This window comes from Euprymna scolopes, chromosome 36 (assembly GCF_053919585.1).
Source record: "Euprymna scolopes isolate OS-2025 chromosome 36, ASM5391958v1, whole genome shotgun sequence".
Classification (NCBI taxonomy): domain Eukaryota; kingdom Metazoa; phylum Mollusca; class Cephalopoda; order Sepiida; family Sepiolidae; genus Euprymna; species Euprymna scolopes.
Window position 1 is genome coordinate 43,128,950 of NC_136517.1, and position 14,797 is coordinate 43,143,746.

The 14,797-nt window shown below is 33.9% G+C and overlaps 1 long non-coding RNA gene across 1 annotated transcript; it reads right to left on the minus strand.

Moving 5' to 3' along the window:
* Positions 1–1,970: 1,970 nt before the first annotated feature.
* On the minus strand, positions 1,971–11,120 carry LOC145260431 (uncharacterized). Its single transcript, XR_013864293.1, has 2 exons — positions 10,702–11,120; positions 1,971–2,498 (listed from the first exon to the last, which is right to left on the minus strand). It is a non-coding gene; the product is annotated as an uncharacterized LOC145260431 (long non-coding RNA).
* Positions 11,121–14,797: the final 3,677 nt, after the last annotated feature.

Consider the following 14,797-nt stretch of genomic DNA (forward strand, 5'->3'; position numbering starts at 1 on the left):
AAAGCTGATTGGCCAACTAGAAATCCTCAACATATATAAAAACAAGAAGCAACCACAGAATTCGCGCTAAGCCTGACGAATCCTATAGTTGGATGAAACGCAGAATATTCAGTGTAGCTTAATCGCCATATATATTTTATAAATTACTATATATATATATATATATATATATATATATATATATATATATATATATATATGAACAAATGATTAATAAAACATATTAAAAGACATCTTGAAAAAGAGTTAAAAACATATTTAATTATAAATATATATATATATATATATATATATATATATATATATATATGTACACACACACACACAAACACAGAGAGAGAGAGAGAGAGAGAAAGAGAGAGAGAGAGAGAGAAAGAGAGAGAGAGAGAGGCTGTTAAAAGAAACTCCGCACTTGTAATTTTTTTAAAAACTGCAAATTTAAGCTAAATTTAATGTAATTGTTTAAACAAACTATACCTCATTTGATTGGCCTTTTATTCTTCCATAATTTTACCTGTTCATATTTGACTTTTAATTGAAATATTCTGGTATTCACGTCAATTTAAAAAAATAATTTCGAATTGAGGAGGCAAAAAGAAAGTCCGCATAATGGAAAATTGTTATTTAAATGTAACTTTAGGACATTAATACAACACAAATACAACAGGAACACAATGAACTAGTTAATATTTAGTAGCATAGTCCTTCTGCAATTTGACAGTCTGCAATCTTTTGGGAATTCCTTGAATTAGACTGCAGCAATACTCCGAGGAAAGGGCATCACACTTTTCTTTAATTTTTGTCTAAATATAACCCTATCTCCTCGCCCGGCCGCATCTATTGGATACCGGTTCACGAGAGCATACTTGTGATGTAATGTGTTCATCGCTCCCGGCTCACATGATCATAGATGCAACCTGGCAGGTCTACATTCTTAATTGTCTAGTGGTGTGCCCCTCCAGGGTGACCAGATTCTCACTGGTCACTGGAAAATACCTCTCTGCTGCTCAGGGCACGCGAAACGTGCATGACCCCAAGTCCGTGTGGCAACTATTATCTTTTGCCGTTCGTCGTCAGATGCTGGGGTTGGATTCATTCTTCGTAGATGCTCTGATTAATGGTTTGTATGTTGCCTTTCTCAGTTACAATTTGGCCTCGAATTGGTAGGAATTAGCAAAATGCGAGATCGGATTTTGCATGCAAAAGTATTTGATGAAACAACAAGTAAGTCAAAGATCTTACTTGATAACAAAAAAGTGAAGCAGAGGGAATATGGTGAAGAAAAAGGTGATTACACGTGAATGTATAGTCTGGTGGAAGATAAATAATCTAGTGACGGTAAAATCCAAATATATAACTTCAAGAAAGTTAATTGAATGCATGCAAAATCCGATCTCGCATTTTGCTAATTCCTACCCTCTGATGAGAAGGAAAGTATTTCTTCGAAACTCCGCGAATTAAGGACTATCCACTTATCTAGTGTTTCCTTTTCAGATTAAATACGTTTTTGACTCATTTCAAAGTGTTTTTAACATGTTTTATTAACTGTTTGCTCGTATATATATATATCGACCTGTTACGCACACCATTTGAAAAGGGAAAATTTTTCCGAAATTAATAATGGAATACGTTGCATAGACTTACAAGTAAGACATTTTACCATACAACTGAATAAATATATATATATATAAAAAAATATATATATATATATGTATGTACTTATTGATTTGTAAATCGCCACTTGTTCTCGTCCCCTCTTACCAACAGCGACTGTAATTCATTCCTCGCATTGTGACAGCCTTCTAAATCTCTTTTACACACACACACACACACACACACACACACACACACACACACACACACACACACACACACATACACACACACACACATATATGTGTGTGTGTACGTTAAATGCAAAAATAAAAAGGTAACATATACATGTTACACGAAGAAAGTAAAAACAGAACTAATGTGACACAAAATATTTATATATTTTCAAAGTTACAAGCTATGAAAGATTGTGTGTGGGAATTTTTAAATACTAATGAGTCACCATTCATAACGCCAAAAGCCGAGGATAAGGATAAATTATAGTGTCCGTTGGACCAAGCACAATTCTATAACGAAATTGCAAACAATGAATGAAATGTACAAAATTCGATTATTTAAAGGAACGAATCGACAAGTGTTCAATGATATTGGACTCGAAAGCGGCCATCTTGTAATGTGCAGGATGATTCATTTTGCGCACATAAATTCAGACAGTCAAATTGTTTTTCTTGGTTTGAATGGTGAAAAAAGAATGCACCAATATAAATCGTGTGTGTGCATGCATGTTTGTCTTTGCTCAGCGTGAGTATGTGTAGCATCAAACTTCATAGCAGTTCTTTCTTTTTATCGTGCTGGGGTGGCTTTAGTTGAAAGCTTTCACTGTTTTTTACCAGTTTCATTTTCTAGGTGACTGCCATCTTGTGACTGTGGTGAATTCTTTTTATCTGAAAAAAAAAAGAGGGGGAAAAAAGCTAAACTTAGTGTTTTTTGTTTTGTTCTTTTAACGAGTAAATAAGATTTTAGTGTGCGGACGTAGTTGTAGAAAAGTCACACAATTATTTTTTTATATATATCATTTCAGTTTTTGTATAGAAATGCTATAAGATTTTAGTTTTTATATAACGCTATTGGTTCATCGATTTGAAGGCATTTTAATCCTATAAAGTTTCCTCTTGGATTTATAAATATTACAAATAACTTCAATGCGTTAAATTTAGCAAGTGCGAATTCTTCTTTGTATAAACTATATTTTTATTTTGAACAATTATCTCCCAAATCACATCCTAAAATTCGTGGACATTTAACCTGACGACACTACCATCTATGGCAACACTTCAAAGGCAGTAAACGAATAAGTCCTCTCTGATTCTCTCTCCTCTGATCTTGATCACGTGGTGCAATGGGGAAAGAGATGGCTAGTTAAATTTAATGCATCTAAAACCAAGCTTCTATCTTTCCAGCATCAATGCTTTGGTCTCCGTCTGGCATCAATTGAAATGAATGGCCGTTCTTGGGGAGACTCCATGCTTTGACAAGCTTCTGGGTCTGACCTTTACTCCTGATCTGAGATGAAATACGTACATCAAATCCGTTGCGAAGGCTGCTGGGAAAACGATAGGATCGTTCTACCGCTTCAGTAGATATCTCAATTCAATTCGCCCAAGGATGGAGCACTGTTGCCACATCTGGCCAGAAGCTGCTAGAAGCAGCTTATCCTGCCTTGGCAGAGTTCAAAATAGACTTTGTAGCCTAGTGTGGGATGCCCTGTTCTCTTCCCTGAAACCTCTTTCCCACAGAAGAGACGTTGCGAGCCTGTATCTGCTTTATCGTTATTTTCATCGCAAGTGCTCGTCTGAGCTCTAATCTATGGTCCTCACTGATCTGACTTTCATGAAAAACTAACTGAAACTACTATCAATAATTTCTCCCACTCTTTATCCATGCCTAAACATAAAAGTAGATCCATGAACAAAGCTTTTTTCTTAGAACTGCACGCCCGTGGAACTGTTTCGTTTTCTGGCTTTCCAATTGACTACAATATGGTCGTCTTCAAGTCTAATGTAAACAAGTTCTTGATGAGCCATCCCCTTAAGTAATCCAATTTACCAAATTTCTATTACTGACGATTACTACATTTTCCCATTGACTACTGTACATTCATTAATACGTATCCGCGAGTCGCCCCGGACCTTGATAAGTGTGACTCCTTTGTAAAAACGCCCCGGACCTTGATAAGTGTGACTCCTTGGTAAAAAAAAAATGTTCTAGTAAATCCACTCCCGATATTTGATCCAGTCGACGAAAACACGCGCATTCATCTTCTATTGTTTCTTTTTTTAAACTTTTTTTTCTTCAGTTTTTCTCAGCGGACTATTATTGATTAGACATTAAGCCACCATATGACAAAAAAGAAAAAAGTTTCTAATACGACGTCCTAGTAAACCAATCCCCCATATTTGAACCACTCGACGAGAACACGCACAGCTTTCTTATATAAAGAATTTTTCATTTACAATCTAAGGGCAATAATATAAGACCTTTATTATCGAATTTATTCCGTATTATTTTCACTGGTCACCATGTTTGTTTTCACGCGCATTGAATTTGACTTGTGATAAAATTACGTAGTAAAATGAAGTGAACGCTGTCGTAATTACATATATTTTTGTCGAGTTTTATATATTAGGTTGACAAGAAAGTTCTTGTAGACCTTTTAATTTTGATCTCAAAGGATTATTTTCAAATAGGTTTTTGTTACAATAACTTTACTTTGTATATCATTTTAAAGAGCACTTTTCGCTCTATCTAATCATTTAAATTAGAATCGTTTTAAAACAATTATGTCTTCTTTTGAGAACGTTGAACACAAGATGGTGAAGCAAATACGCACAATTTTCTTATTTCAATTCAAGCTAGGTCGAAAAACTGCTGAAACAGCTCGCGATATCAACAAAGCGTTTGGCTTAGTAACCACTAATAAACGCACAGCCAATGGTGGTTTAAGAAATTTCATGGCGACGACGAGAGTCTTGAAGACATTGAGCGTAGTGGTAGGCCATCGGATGTTGACAATGATCAATCAAGACCCTTAGTCGAAGCCAATCCAAGCATAACTCTTCGAGAACTTGTTTCTGAATTAGACGTAACGTATACGACGATTTCCAACCATATGAGAGAGATTGGAAAGACAAAAAACTTGATAAATGTGTACCTCACGAATTGAATGACAACCAAAAGAAATGACGTGTCATTTTCCCTTCTTTTACTCAACAAGAGTGACCAGTTTCTCGACCGGGTTGTGACTTGTGATGAAAAGTGGGCTCTTTACCACAATCGGAAACACTCAGCTCAGTGGTTAGACTCCACGGCATTTTCTGAAGCCAGTGTTGCACTAAAAGAATGTCATGCTGACTGCTTGGTAGTCTGCAACAGGTCTCATCCAATACAGTTTTTTGAAAGCAGGCGAAACCATTACCGCGGAGAAGTAGTGTCAACAAATGAATGAAATGCATCAGAAACTTTGACAACAACACCCAGCATTAATTATCAGAAAAGACGCAATTCTCCTCCACGACAACGCTCGACCGTACGTTACTAAGCCGACCATGCAGAAGCTTAACGAAGCAATTTGGTTTACAAATCATATATCCCAATTTAAAGGGAATACGAAACAATTCGGTCTACAAATCATGTATACCAATTTAAAGGGAATACGAAACAATTTGGTTTACAAATTATGCATCCCAATTTAAAGGGAATACGGAACAATTTGGTTTACAAATTATGTATCCCAATTTAAAGGAATACGAAACAATTTGGTTTAAAAATTATGTATCCCAATTTAAAGGGAATACGAAACAATTTGGATTACAAATTATGCATCCCAATTTAAAGGAAATACGAAACAATTTGGTTTACAAATTATGTATCACAATTTAAAGGAATACGAAACAATTTGGCTTACAAATTATTCATCCCAATTTAAAGGGAATACGAAACAATTTGGTTTACAAATTATGTATCACAATAAAAAGGAATTACGAAACAATTTGGTTTAAAAATTATGTATCCCAATTTCAAGGGAATACGAAATAATTTGGTTTACAAATTATGTATCACAATTTAAAGGAATACGAAACAATTTGGTTTAAAAATTATGTATCCCAATTTAAAGGGAATACGAAATAATTTGGTTTACAAATTATGTATCACAATTTAAAGGGAATACTAAACAATTTGGTTTACAAATCATGTATCCCAATTTAAAGGGAATACGAAATAATATTGTTTACAAATCATGTATCCCAATTTAAAGGGAATACGAAATAATATTGTTTTACAAATCATGTATAACAATTTAAAGGGAATACGAGACAATTTGGTTTACAAATTCTGTATTACAATTTAGAGGAAATACGAAACAATTGTTTTACAAATTATGTATCTCAATTTAAAGGGAATACAAAACAATTTGGTTTACAAAATATATATCACAATTTAAAGAGAATACGAAACAATTTGGTTTACAAATTATGTATCCCAATTTAAAGGCAATACGAGCAGTTAGAATTACAAATCATGTATCCTTATTTGAAATATGAAACAATTACGTTTTCAACTCGTGTATTTCAATTTAAAGGGAATACGAAACAATTAGGTTTACAAACCATGTATTCCAATTTAAAGGGAATACGAAACAATTAGGTTTACAACTCATGTATCCCAATTTAAAAGGATACGAAACAATTACGTTGTCAACTCATGTATCCCAATTTAAAGGGAATACGAAACAATTTCGTTTACAAATCATGTATTCCAATTCAAAGAAAATACGAACAATTAGATTTACAAATCATTTATCCCAATTTAAATGGAATACTAAATAATACGGTTTACAAATATTATATCACAATTTAAAGGGAATACGAAACAATTTCGTTTATAAATCCTGTATCCCAATTTAAATGGTATATGAAACAATTAGGTTTACAAATCCTGTATCCCAATTTAAATGGAATACTTATATAATAAGGTTTACAAATATTGTATCCGAATTTAAAGGGAATACGAAACAATTTCGTTTACAAATCCTGTATCCCAATTTAAATGGTATATGAAACAGTTAGGTTTACAAATCCTGTATCCCAATTTAAATGGAATACTTATATAATAAGGTTTACAAATATTGTATCCCAATTTAAAGGGAATACGAAACAATTTCGTTTACAAATCCTGTATCCCAATTTAAATGGTATATGAAACAATTAGGTTTACAAATCCTGTATCCCAATTTAAATGGAATACTTATATAATAAGGTTTACAAATATTGTATCCCAATTTAAAGGGAATACAAAATAATTTCGTTTACAAATCCTGTATCCCAATTTAAATGGTATATGAAACAATTAGGTTTACAAATCCTGTATCCCAATTTAAATGGAATACTTATATAATAAGGTTTACAAATATTGTATCCCAATTTAAAGGGAATACGAGATAATTTCGTTTACAAATCCTGTATCCCAATTTAAATGGTATATGAAACAATTAGGTTTACAAATCCTGTATCCCAATTTAAATGGTATATGAAACAATTAGGTTTACAAATCCTGTATCCCAATTTAAATGGTATATGAAACAATTAGGTTTACAAATCCTGTATTCCAATTTAAATGGAATACTTATATAATAAGGTTAACAAATACTGTATCCCAATTTAAAGGGAATACAAAACAATTTCGTTTACATTCGCCCATGTATGGAGTATTGTTGTCAAATTTGGGCTGGTGCATCTGCTACTAGTCTTTCGCTCCTAGACAAGATTAAAAAAAAGAGTCGACAATCTGATAGGCCCTGAACTGGCATCTAAGCTTCAGCCTCTGTCCCATCGACCGAACGTTGCACCCCCCTGCCTGTTCTACAAGTATTTTAATGGTGAATGCTCTGACAAACTACGGACACGTGTCCCCACGACGTAGACACTCTCGACAAACCCGACAGGCAACTAAATCCCACCCCTTCACAGTAGAGATCCCTAGATGTAAAAGATCTTTTTACTCCAGTTGTTTCTTCCCCAGAACCGCTAGACTCTAGAATTCCATTCCATGTTCCTGCTTCCCTAACTGTACTGACATGCAGAAGTTCAAGTGCAACGTGAACCGACATCTTGCTGCCCAAATCCCAACATAGTGCCCCAGTAGTTGCTGCCCCTGATAGTAGCCCCTACACCAAAGTGGCAATGAGCCTTGTTTGGGGTGAAAATGTAATAAAAAAAATTTTTTTAATGGTATATGAAACAATTAGTTTAACAAATCATGTATCACAATTTAAAAGGAATATGAAACAATTATGTTTACAATCATGTATCACAATTTAAAGGAAATACGAAACAATTAGAATTACAAATCATGTATTCCAATTTAAAGGAAATACGAAACAATTCGGTTTACATATCATATATACAAAACTAAAAATGGGCCATAAAAATTCCCATATTGCATAGCTAGCTAAATTGTAAAAACAACCCATTAACTTTAAAGGAACCATATCAGTCGAATGTAAATATTCGATACGTTTATAAATGTAAAATTATCGTATCTTCACATATAATTAGGTTTACTTTATTTTAGTTTACAGTCAGTAAAATAAAAGAATATGCAATTAATATATTTTATTTCATGGTGGTGGTGGTGGTGGTGGTGGTGGTGGTATTATTATTATTATTATTATTATTATTAATAATAATAATAATAATAATAATAATAATAATTATATATATATATATATATATATATATATATATATATATATATATATATATATATATATAGTATTTTTATTGGAGTTAGGTATAATTCTCAAAAGGAAACAGTTAAATAATAAGTGATTAATGCTCCCAACTGATTCGCGGCGTTATTAAGTCACAAATAGGGCCCAACTTTAATTTTTCTTTTATGAGCCTATGGGTATACTATTTCTTTATTTAATAATATTAATAATGTTTTATATCTATAGTCGCTTGTGATTCATGATTCGGCTCTAATAATTTCTTTCCGCGGATTTTGGAATTCCCGCCCCGTTTCTTGTTTTCCTGACTGCACTAACCTGCAGAATCTTAAAATGTAATGTGAATAAACATCTTGTTGCTCTGCCCAGTTCTCTTTAGTCCCTTGTCAACACAATCCCTAATAGTATTTTATTATGTTTAAGTAGGAATATGTCTTGTTTGATGTGAAAAGAGGGTTAAGCAATAATGCAGAGAACGACCTGTTCTTCCGTGGAAGTTGTCTAGGCATATTTTGGCAGTTTACGTAAACCGCCGGAATATTTATTTATTTATTGCGGACTATTATTCTCATCTTTATTAGTTGGTGAGACGACAACAACTACGGATGGCAGTGATTGCTGAGAATGCAGTTAGGAGATTAGAAATTCCTATCCGCCGCGGTTACCACCTGACGAAGGCCAGAAGAATAGTTGGCCGAAACGTCGGGAAACAACAAGTAATAAAGATGAGGATAATAGTCAGCAATAAATAAAAATTGATATAAATAATACTCATTTCAATAATGAATTCCAATTAAAATAATATATATACCATTCTTCGGTACGGATCCGACCATGGAAGATCAGATAATAAATAAACGTGGATTTATAAGATCCAAAAATCCAACCTTGATCGCCTTTCGGCGCCCATGGCGCAGTTGATAGAGACGTTAAATCTCTACGGTTCCAGATGAGCATTGTCCTACCAAAAGCTTACTTGGTCAAAACGTGGTGAGACGACATGGCAGTGATTGCTGGAAATGCAGTTAGGAGATTAGAAGTTCCTATCCGTCGCAGTTACCACCTGACGAAGGCCAGAGGAATAGTTGGCCGAAACGTCGTGAAACAACAACTAATACAGATGAGAATAATAGTCCGCAATAAATAAATTAATATAAATAATACTCATCTCAATAATGAATTCCAATTAAAATAATATATATACCGCCGGAATATGTTGATCAAATTGTTAAACTCTAGAAAAAGAGAAAAAACACCATGATGGAAAACATTTATAGTATAGTAATTTCAATAAAAAATAAAGGGGGGAAATACAATTGAAAAAAAAAATATCAATCTAAGGTAAGTTCCATGAATAAATATTTATTATTTTGTATTTATTTATTTATTTTTGCTTGTAGAAGGCTACGAAAAAAATATTTTTATGACAAAATACTTTTTTTGTCTACTTATTTAAAGTCAATTATTAGGCCATATTTTTGGAAGATTTTTGATTATCTGACAGGAATTCCTAAAGACTTACATTTTGCAAATGTCCTCGTAGGAATTTTTTTCCAATCGGTCCTGATATACTCTCGCTGTAAATTTTGAAGAGTTGCAACGTCGTGGGACCACATGTATGTATTTTCGATTAATTTCCATTCCTGGAAAGATGAAATATCTTTTTTCTGGCAACTGTACAATAATCTGAAAACCCAGCTTTACCGAATTCGAAAATTAAAATATTGAATTTCAAGTGAAACCAATGGTGTCTACTGAATTGTCATGTCGCATTAATGAAAGTATCCAAAAATTACGAAAAACGATAAGATAGAAAATTAATTATTAGTGGACACAGTTTTCGAAGACAATTAGCGAGAAGTAAGTTTTACTAAATTGGCCAAAGATTTTCAGTTTACAGAAAAGATTTACCTCCCTTTTATTACAATTAGAACTCTCCTCTTTTTTTTCTTTTTTTTTTTTTTTTTTACAAAACTCAGTTTTCGCTAATCGTCTTCGTAAAGTATTTTTTATTAATAATTGTCTTTCGTAATTGTTTTTCGTAATTTTTGGATATGTGCATTGCTCTAACATGGCAATTCAGTTTATGCCACTGGTTTCACTTGAAATCCAATGTTTTAATTTTCAAATTTCGCTACAGTAAGGGGGGAGGAATTACATTTTGTTGCAATTTGTTAACTTTTCGTCTGCTACATTTACTGAACGTTACGCCGTATTACGGCGGTTTATGAAAGCTGCCTCAATATACTGATGCAACATCCACGGAAAAACGGGCCGTATTCTGAATAAGTACCAAGAATAAAATTACTCAAATAAGAATAACAGTCCTGAATAAGCAAACATAAAATTTGTAACAATACCTTATTTCAAAATCATATCGTCAAGCACCGAGCCAAACTTTTCTTTCTTTTCTTCTCTCTCTCTTTTTTTTTTTTTTTTTTTTGATATCTTTTTAAGAGTAAAGATCCGATCGGATTTGTTCCTCCTCCGAATAGTTTCTCTGGTCGTAAACCGGCAAGTTCGGGGGATTTTCCTCGGGCACTTTCTCGGGCCCTTTCCCCTCACCTGGGAGGGGAAGAGGTGGAAAAACATCCCCAGGTTTTGGAATGACGTCTTGAAAGGGTGAAATCTGCGGAAACTCCTCGAATCGTTCTTCCTCTGCGCACTTTCCACAAGAACAATAATTTAGAAGCATTAAAAAGTCGATCAAAATTACGGACGTCAAGGAAAACATGGCGAGACAGGATAGATTTATTATTTGTTTATTTCTCCAGAGAGTGGAGATTGGGAAAACATGCCGCGTATTTTATAGTGGACTGACTGGACTACACACCGTAAGACAGACACAGAGTGAGAGAGAGAAAGAGAGAGAGAGAGAGAGAGAGAGAGAGAGAGAGAGAGAGTCGCGCCGTGTGACGTAGCCAAATCGACTCATTTGTTGTATAAAATGGAGATTCAAGTTGCTATTTATTTGCCTCACGATGAGGACAAAGTTAGTAGCTGGGCCGTTTTTTTTTTTATGTCTGAAATTCCGGATTAGGACATAAAGAAAAAAGTTGCCTCATTCTAGAAGGGTTTCTCTTCCTCTCTCTGATGACAGAACAAACACACTCACCCATTATTCCAAGTTAAGAATATTAAGAGAATAAACTGTAACGAGGTTTGCAGAAGAGTGTTCAATACAAAGTAGAGAAAGATATACTTTTTGTTTTCGCGTAAGCATTTATGTATCACGACACAATTACGTTTCATGAGCTTACGGGTATGTTTCACTCAACTAGTTATAGATAGCAAGAGACTTCACCAGGTGATATTGCTTTTCCAAAAGTTCGGTTGGATTTTCGAGAAAGTTCACACACACACACACACACACACACACACACACACACACACACGCACACACACACACACACACACACACACCTCTACAGCGAACTTCCACGCGATCTAATATAAAACATCCCCCTTTTTTTTTTTAGTTAATTTATAAAAAGAGAAGATAACCCCCGAAGGGGCACGTCACAGTATCTTCATTTAAATACAGTTCATGACGAAACAATAATATACTATAAATATAGCTTTACAACATAAAGGACGAACACCATTTATTTGAGGTTTCAATATCTGGCCAATCGGGAACATATATGGTCCATTTTTGGTCTTGTCTTAACGGAAAACCTGAAATGGAAATTCTCCCCAAGAACATCAAAGCCTCGGGTTTTATTCCTGGCAACTTATTCCAGAGTGATTTCTCCTTTTGGAAAATTACAACGCTGCTCTCAGATTCCTACATTTAATTAGCGTTGGACCCCTCGCTCCCCCGCTATTACGACCGGTTGGTTTCTTAACTCTAAATCCATCAAGCTCTGAACACTATTTTCCACGTAGCTCAGAAGATCATCCTCCTCTCTTAATTACATAATTAGTATACGTCACTAAGATAATCACCTGATGTTTCTACATGTCATTATTTCTAAGTTTTTACTAAGTTTTCAACTAAATTGTTATAACATTTTCAGTATGATATGTTGTGATATTTTTAAGTTAACATTCCTGGCAACTATTAAATGTAAATAAATATCTAAATATTTGGATTATTCTAAAACATATTTTAGCTGACAAAACTTATTTGGCTGGAATAATCATAATAACCCTCGACCAGCACCCCTTTCGGCATTGCCCGGTCAATATCTAAAAGTATCAAATATTTTTATTGTCGGATAAATGGAGAGGAGAGAATTAACAACGTCTTTGTGTGAAAATTATGTTTTTTTTTTTATTCTGTTATGTATATGTCTGCAGAGTTTAAGTGTATTGGTGTGTGAAAAGGGTTTTACTATTTTTTTTTATGTGCGCGACGAAGGCTACTGCTACTGATTCGCTACTAAAGCAACTTCGGCTCGTCAGTCGAGCAAAAATGCCTTCAGGCAATTTGGGTCCGTCAGCGTAAAATATTATAAAGACTTCTTACGGTGTTATTAAAATAAACTATAAAACGAATTTAATTAAAGCTTTCAGTCGACAGTTTATTTTCAGATCGCCTGAAGGCAGTTTGCTGGACCGACTAGCCGAAGCTGCTTGACTAGCAAAGCATCATCATCTGCAAATAGTCGTGCTATTGTCGTGACTTGTTTAGTCGTACATATATGAAACACTCGTCTAGCTGAAAACACTATCAATAATCCCCCCATTCTTTATCTGTGCCTAAACCTAAACGTAGATTCCATGAACAAAGCTTCTTTCTTAGAACTGCACGCCTGTGGAATTGTCTTCCGTTTTCCTGCTTTCCAGCTGACTACAATATGGTTGTCTTCAAGTCCAAAGTAAACAAGTTTCTGATGAGCCGTTCCACTTAAGTTAACAAATTTACCGAATTTCCATTACTATCGATTACTATATTGTCCAATTGTCTACTGTACACTCTTTAACCCTTATCCTTGAGTGGCCTCTCGGCCTTGATAAGTGGTGGCGCCTATGTAAAAAAAAATACATAGTAAAATTGCTTGTTCATACGTGTGTTTGTGTTGGGTTTCACTGATATACGTCTTAGCGTCCATTGTTGTAATTGCTCTTCATTTTCTTTTGTTAATGATTAAATGGTTATTTCTTTGTTGTTTATTAGGAGATGTGTGGCTACACGTTACTTTCTAATTTCCACATCTATTTTATGTGTAATCAATTGCTTTTATGATATACTTATTGATTTATTTCTTGCGTCCACTAATGCATCCATCTTTTGTTGTCTCATGTTTTATTATTTATTATTCTAATAGAATTATCAAGCCGTTTTAGAATACTTAAGGATGGGCACTGTCTGCGGGATTATAACTAAGGCAGCCAACTAGCGTCTATGCAATGTTCGCGACTTCTGCTTGTGCGAACACTCTAGACTGTCAAATGTATTTGCCTGAATTCAGCGTTTAATAGTCCTTAATTGCCTTCATTCCCGTAGTAATTATTTGGTGGCCCTGAAGTAGAGGTTCAGCAACTAGAGCAAAAAGTGGCTTCGTGACTGGGTTCGAATCTTATGACCGGCAGGAATTGTCACCCATACACTGATGACTGCGTAAACATAAAACACTAGTGTCTGTAGGCATAAAGAATATTTATAAGGTATTAAGTTATATATATATATATATATGTATATATATATGTGCATATATATGTATATATATATATATATACTAACAAGCCACCCGGCGTTGCCCGGTCGTAAAATGCGCTTAAATATTATATTTTAATTAATGCAAAATTCTTATTTCTTATAAACAGAAATACCGTAAATATTAAACGTAACGTTGAATTCTTAAAAAATATCAAGTTAAAAAAACAGAAATAAACTGAGACATGTGCATGAAAATATATTTTTCTAAACAGTTCACTTTTTGTAAGTAAAAAAATACTCGAGCTGAGATCGCACACAAAACCTAAAAGACAGTGAGTCAAGTACGATAACCATTAAGCCAGTTTGACACGACCATTAAAAAGTGTTTTCAAACCTACTTATTCTTAACATAAGTAATCTATCACGTGAACGAATAACACATGCGCATTCGTGAAACAGCCAGCAAACAGATAAAAATCCGATAGCTCTCACGTACAAATTTTTAAATTTTCACTCCCTTAGCAACCCTTTTTTCGGATGAAAACCAATTAAAAAGTTATCCACATATCTGAATACCCTATATACACAATTTCATGTCTGTAGTTCAAAATTTTGTTGAATATATAGGTTGAGAAGTGTCCTCACACACATATTCTCACTTAATATATATATATATATATATATATATATATATATTAAGTTAACAACTCTATATTCTTTAGTTGAAGATTTGGCAACTATTGGGTATTTTGGGGTTACCTTGGTTTGGTAATTCATCATGCAGAGGCTGACACCCGGACAGCCTTTTCAAATTATGTAAATTTATTTTGATGATAATTTTGAAACATTTG